Genomic DNA, 6,781 nt, shown 5'->3' with positions numbered 1-6,781 from the left:
ATAAAATTTTCAAGTATAGGTGGTGGAATGTTCACAGGACCTTGGAAACATAAGAAGGTTAATTAGTAAAGGGAAACTAGCTAACCCGCATGCATGTGGATGAAACAATTATAATTACGGTGGAAGACAAACGTACCGAAATCATGAGGATTCCATGCAAAAACAGTGCCACGAGTGGTGGCAGCAAACACAAGACCCTCGTATTGAATTGCATCTCAGTACTCATCCGTGTATAGAAACTGATTTTTGAGCAATATCCATCAAGTCGAACCATGAAGGACGGCAACAAGCTTGTCGAAGATAGCGACAACATAAGCATTCCTATAACCCCAAGAGCGGTTGGGAACTCGACAAATTGCTATCTTCCGTAGACGACAGTCAGCATGATCGTATTTGAACTCACATAGAATACCGGTGTACTCAACCTCTGGGCAGTCGTCTGAGATTTTTCGAAGTGGAACCCGGTGACGAGTGTACACATTCACAAGTTCCCACTCGCAGTTGTACCCAATATAAACAACCCAATCTCCATTTGCGCCTGCCCAAGCCTTGCCCTCAAGCGATGGCATCTTAACATCATACATATCATTATCAAGCGACATCAACTTACACAAGGCGAGCCTTCCCTCGTCCCCGCGCCAGTCAGCGGGGTCACGGCGAAGAAGATAGGGGAGATCAAACTGCTCCTGAACCCTTGGGTTCCTTGTAATGATGTTATTAGTTGAGTCAAGAATGGTCTTGAACGAACCTGCCATGCTAGCCGAGGTGATGACGTCACACCAATCAATGAGTTCCTCCACCGCGTCATCATTCAGATCGGGGCAAGAATAACGGGGTCGTTTCCGGCTTGTTCCCTCCATGGAGAAGACGATCAAACAATGGCAGAAGGAAGGGTGAAGGCAAATGGAGGAGGGAGGAAGAGCTAGCGTGCGACAGCAGTTCCAAATCGAGAGGAAAAGGCGAAGAGTCGGTGGACGGTTGCCACGGTACACGAAGAGGCGCCTGGGGAGCGAACGGTTGCCACAGAGGTCACACACCGACGACAAGGGCCAAGTGAACCGCATGCAATCCCATCGCACAACACACACGTCTTGTTAAGTTGAACCGTTTATGTACTCTTGTGTCAACGCAAACAGTTCATCCGAGTGAACCGCATGCCGTATATCCCACACACCTTGATCCGGCTGACCGTTTCTTTTGTGTTGCCTAATCACAAACAGTTCATCCGAGTGAACCGTATGCTGTATATCGCACACACCTTCATCTGGCTGCCCATTTCTTTTGTGTTGCCTAATCACAAACAGTTCATCCGAGTGAACCGTATGCTGTGTATCGCACACGCCTTCATCTGGCTGCCCGTTACTTTTGTTCCTCCTCATCGCAAACAGTTAATTGAACCGAACCGTATGCCCTTCATCGCACACGCAACTAAAACTTGAACCGTGTTTGATGCATCCGTCATCGCAAATGTTTTATACATTTCTGACGGTTTTCATACAACACTGTTTGCGATTATGGCATCGCACACAGTTTCTCGAAAGGTCTCTGATTGTAGTGTCGCGTTAGCAGCATCCTGCAGTAGTGAAGTCCCAATTCTAAGACGTAAAGCATGGCACACTGAACTATCGAGTAGTCATTAGCTTTGCTCTGCCAGACGTTCATAACGTCCAGAGTTGCTCCTGCAGCGGGTCTTGCACCTAGCGGTGCTTCCAGGACGTAATTCTTCTGTGCAGCAATGAGGATAATCCTCAAGTTACGGACCCAGTCCGTGTAGTTGCTACCATCATCTTTCAACTTAGATTTCTCTATGAACGCATTAAAATTCAAAGGAACGGTAGCACGGGCCATTGATCTACAACAACATAGACAAGCAAAAACTATCAGGTACTAAGTTCATGATAAATTAAAGTTCAATTAATCATATTATTTAAGAACTCCCGCTTAGATAGACATCCCTCTAGTCATCTAAATGATCACGTGATCCATATCAACTAAACCATGTCCGATCATCACGTGAGATGGAGTAGTTTTCAATGGTGAACATCACTATGTTGATCATATCTACTATATGATTCATGTTCGATCTTTCGGTCTCAGTGTTCCGAGGCCATATATGCATATGCTAGGCTCGTCAAGTTTAACCCGAGTATTCTGCACGTGCAAAACTGGCTTTCACCCGCTGTATGTGAATGTAGAACTTATCACACCCGATCATCACGTGGTGTCTCGGCACGACGAACTATAACAACGGTGCATACTCAGGGAGAACACTTATACCTTGAAATTTAGTGAGAGAGCATCTTATAATGCTACCGCCGTACTAAGCAAAATAAGATGCATAAAGGAAAAACATCACATGCAATCAAAATATGTGACATGATATGGCCATCATCATCTTGTGCCTCTGATCTCCATCTCCAAAGCACCATCATGATCTCCATCGTCACCGGCTTGACACCTTGATCTCCATCGTAGCATCATTTTCGTCTCGCCAACTATTGCTTCTACGACTATCACTACCGCTTAGTCCTCTACTTTGCTGTTGCAAGTTTTACGTGGTTGCTACGGGCTTCTAGCAAGAACCGTTCTTACCTACGCATCAAAACCACAACGATTTTTCGTCAAGTGTGTTGTTTTAACCTTCAACAAGGACCAGCCATAGTCAAATTCGATTCAACTAAAGTTGGAGAAACAGACACCCGCCAGCCACCTGTGTGCGAAGCACGTCGGTAGAACCAGTCTCATGAACGCGGTCATGTAATGTCGGTCCGGGCCACTTCATCCAACAATACCGCCGAATCAAAGTAAGACGTTGGTGGTAAGCAGTATGACTATTATTGCCCACAACTCTTTGTGTTCTACTCGTGCATATATCATCTACGCATAGACCTGGCTTGGATGCCACTTTTGGGGAACGTAGTAATTCAAAAAAATTCCTACGATCACGCAAGATCTATCTAGGAGATGCATCGCAAAGAGACAGGATAGTGTGTCCACATACCCTTGTAGACCGAAAGCGGAAGCATTTAGTAACGCGGTTGATGTAGTTGAACGTCTTCACGATCCAACCGATCCAAGTACCAAACGTACGGCACCTCTGTGTTCAGCACACGTTCAACACGATGACGTCCCTCGAACTCTTGATCCAGTAGAGGGTCGTGGGAGAGTTCCGTCAGCACGACGACGTGGCGACGGTGATGATGAAGTTACCGGCGCAGGGCTTCGCCTAAGCACTACGACGATATGACCGAGGTGTTAAACTGTGGAGGGGGGCACCGCACACGGCTAAGAGATTGTCTGTTGTGCTTTGGGGTGCCCCCTGGCCACGTATATAAAGGAGGGGGGAGAGAGGCAGGCGGCCAGGAGGGGCGCGCCATGGGGGGAGTCCTACTTGGACTCCTAGTCCAACTAGGATTCGGCCCCCTTTTCCTTTCTTCTACCGGAGGGAATAGGAAGGAGAGGGAGAGGGAAAGGGAAGGGGGGCGCCGCCCCCTCTTCCTTGTCCTATTCGGACTCCCAAGGAGGGGGGAGGGCGCGGCCACCTCCCGTGGGCTTCCTTCTCTCTCCCTTAGGCCCATGTTGGCCCAACACTTCACCGGGGGTTACGGTAACCCCTCAGTACTCCGAAAAAATACCCGGATCACTCGGAACCATTCCGATGTCCGAATATAACCTTACAATATATGAATCTTTACCTCTCAACCATTTTGAGACTCCTCGTCATATCCGTGATCTCATCCGGGACTCCGAACAAACTTCGGTCATCAAATCACATAACTCATAATACAAATCATCGTCGAACGTTAAGCGTGTGGACCCTACGGGTTTGAGAACCATGTAGACATGACCGAGACACGTCTCCGGTCAATAACCAATAGCGGAACCTGGATGCTCATATTGGCTCCTACAAATTCTACGAAGATCTTTATCGATCAAACCGCATAACAACATACGTCATTCCCTTTGTCATCGGTATGTTACTTGCTTGAGATTCGATCGTCGGTATCCTCATACCTAGTTCAATCTCGTTACCGGCAAGTCTCTTTACTCGTTCCGTAATGCATCATCCCGTAACTAACTCATTAATCACATTGCTTGCAAGGCTTATAGTGATGTGCATTACCGAGAGGGCCCAGAGATACCTCTCTGATACACGGAGTGAAAAATCCTAATCTTGATCTATGCCAAATCAACAAACACCTTCAGAGACACCTGTTGAGCATCTTTATAATCACCCAGTTACGTTGTGACGTTTGATAGCACACAAAGTGTTCTTCCGGTATTCGGGAGTTGCATAATCTCATAGTCGGGGGAATATGTATAAGTCATAAGAAAGCAATAGGAATAAAACTAAACGGTCATTATGCTAAGCTAACAGATGGGTCTTGTCCATCACATCATTCCCTAATGATGTGATCCCGTTCATCAAATGACAACACATGTCTATGGTTAGGAAACTTAACCATCTTTGATTAACGAGCTAGTCAAGTAGAGGCATACTAGGAACACTCTGTTTGTCTATGTATTCACACATGTACTAAGTTTCCAGTTAATACAATTCTAGCATGAATAATAAACATTTATCATGATATAAGGAAATATAAATAACAACTTTATTATTGCCTCTAGGGCATATTTCCTTCAGCCACCCCCATCGTCGACACTCACCTCCCTCTGCTGCTGTTGTTGCTTCCCCCACGGTCGGCACACACGTCTCTTCCTCACGCTGTGAGAGAGATTGGGAAGAAGAGAGAGAGAGGGAAAAAAGTTGGATAACCGACATGTCGGCCCGACATGCGGAAGTATTTTGGGATGAGTTTGTTGGTGATCTACAACTCAACACGGATGCAAATACCAATAAATTTATTGGTAGAGCCCATATAAACATTTACACTTTTTTATCTATAGGGCATCAACGACATAAATAGACATGCGAGATATGTGCACAATGGTATTAATAAAAAGGTTCTTTTATTAATTTAGGAAATTTGGATTTTTTTAGTTTCGGAGATTTAAAACACATAATCTGGAATTTAGTTTTTTAAATTCCAAACATTTTTTTTGAAATTTTTGACAATTGCTAAAATCGCCGTTTTCAAAATACAATCATTTTTTTTGGTTTTGAACTATTCAAAACAAAACATTTATTTAAAAGAGCAAGAAAAAAGCGGCTCAAAAAACCACACACAGAAACCCCCCAAAAGAAAACCTACTTCTAGTGAAGAACAGAAAAGACCAAAAGAAAAATCAGCACTAGAAACAACATTTTTCTTGATTTGCGAACACATTGTTGATCCATGTGGATGTTCAAAGAAATACAAGATGGGTCAGAAGAATGAATAAGCCACAAATGACGACCTTGATCAAGCATAACAGATGTTTGGCAAGATTACGAGCTTCACTATTCAAAGCTCTCCCATCAGAAGTAACTAGACAAGAACTAGCCCTGATTTTGAACTCTTTTACAATGACCGCATAGGTGCCTCCTCTTCCTTCCTCGATATCATCAATTACAACCTTGTAATCATAGGCAATAACAACCTTAGTAGTACTAGAAATATCAGCGACCCCCGCAGAGAGAAACCCAGAATTGGGTTGGCCCACCGCGCCCCACCATCATGCATCGCGTCGGCTATTTGCCGCGTGCCGACATCAAATAGGATTGATCCCGCAAGCCGGCACCGTGCGGCAGTTTTATGTTATTTTCATACATTGGGCAAAAACAGTCCAAATAGCCTAAAAAATAGCCCATTAGGCCGAAAAGCACGCGGGCCAAACGTGCCACGGGCTGGCCCGTTTACTCTAAAGGGGCCGTGCCTGGTACTGGAGGCGCTTAACGAGCTGTGCCGTGTCGGTCCAGGTAGCCAGGTTTGACTGCAAGCAAACTAGGGAGCTCATATCTGCCGCTCTTTGCGGCAAGTTGCCAGCCGAACACACAGGCAGATATCTGACTGGGCCGGCCCAAGCTAGCGAGCAGCAGCGAACCAGTACTGTAGAGCGAGTCTGAGGTCTAAAAAAAGTGGCGTTGAGTAGGCATCGAACTCAGGAGCTCCACTTCGCCAAGACATGCTATTACCACTTCACCTGACGACCATATCTGACTAACGGCTATGCGAATAAATTAAGAACCAAAACCATCGCAGATCCGAGTATTTCCGAAATTTCAAACCCCAAACATTAGTTTTTAAAAAGGAAATGTTTATGAATTTGTGAACAAAATTTAAAAAAACTCAAACATTTTCAAAAAAGGCACATTTTTTGAAAATACCGAACAATTTTTTGAAACTCTCGGATAAAAAGAATACGTGAACATTTTTTCAAAACTGGAACATTTTTCGAAATTCTTAAATTTTGGAAAACACGAACATTTTATGAAACTCTGGAACAAAATTTGAAAACACAAACATTTTTATCATAACAGAAAAAAAATTTAGTTCCAAAACTAAATTTGGAAAGTGAACATTTTTTGAAAACCGAGTATTTTAAACTTCAGAACAAATTTTCAAAACATGAACATTTTTTGGAAAATTCACATAATATTTGAAACAGAACATTTTTTTAAACTCCAGAACACAATTTAATACATGAACAAATTTCGAAATTTGTGAACAAATTTTGGAATTTGTGAACAAATTTTGGAATTTGTGAACAATTTTTCGAAACGAGAACATTTTTTGAATCTTCCGAACAAAATTTGGAAACATGAACATATTCTTTGAAATTAGCGAACAAGTTTTGAAATGGAATTATTAATTGAAATCCCCAAATTTTTCTGAAGACG

Source organism: Aegilops tauschii, chromosome 4 (assembly GCF_002575655.3).
Source record: "Aegilops tauschii subsp. strangulata cultivar AL8/78 chromosome 4, Aet v6.0, whole genome shotgun sequence".
NCBI lineage: Eukaryota > Viridiplantae > Streptophyta > Magnoliopsida > Poales > Poaceae > Aegilops > Aegilops tauschii.
Note: the sequence above shows the minus strand (reverse complement) of the source record.